A 577-nucleotide genomic window follows, 5' to 3' on the forward strand; every position below is an offset into this window, starting at 1 on the left:
CGATACATCGTTTCATGAGTGATGTAAATATTCCCTTTGATAAGCATAAGACTAAGAGGAGTTTCTGAATGTAATTTATATTCGATTAAATAAAAGATAAGATTTTTTTTTATGAACCCGAATCCCCCCCCCCCCCCCGGTAAAAGAAAAAAAATGTAATTAGCAGATCTCAAAAAAATCCCATACTAAAAATATTTGTTTAGATTTTCTTACTTTCTAAAACTGCAAGGAAAGAAAACCAGCAGTAAAAAAAATATTACTTTTTTTCATTTTTTTGGTTAATTCGCGCAGGCAAGAATAAGCAAACAAAAACAAAAACTATCCTTAAAAAATAGTAAACTCACTTACACAAAAAGAAAAACACGAAACAGACCCTGAAAAAAAAAATCATGAAACTGCACTGTGACCTCCGTTTTCTGTTCCGTTTTCTTGAGTGCTAACGCCAGGGGAAACTTGGAAATTTGATTAATTGGGGATAATAACGCCATTGCCGTCCCATTTCTAGAAGTTAAGCCGGGTGGTGGATGATCGGCCAAACTCGGGACCTCGATCACTTTCATGTTATTTTATTGATATT

The sequence above is a fragment of the Penaeus monodon genome, chromosome 33 (assembly GCF_015228065.2).
Source record: "Penaeus monodon isolate SGIC_2016 chromosome 33, NSTDA_Pmon_1, whole genome shotgun sequence".
NCBI classification, from domain to species: Eukaryota; Metazoa; Arthropoda; class Malacostraca; order Decapoda; family Penaeidae; genus Penaeus; species Penaeus monodon.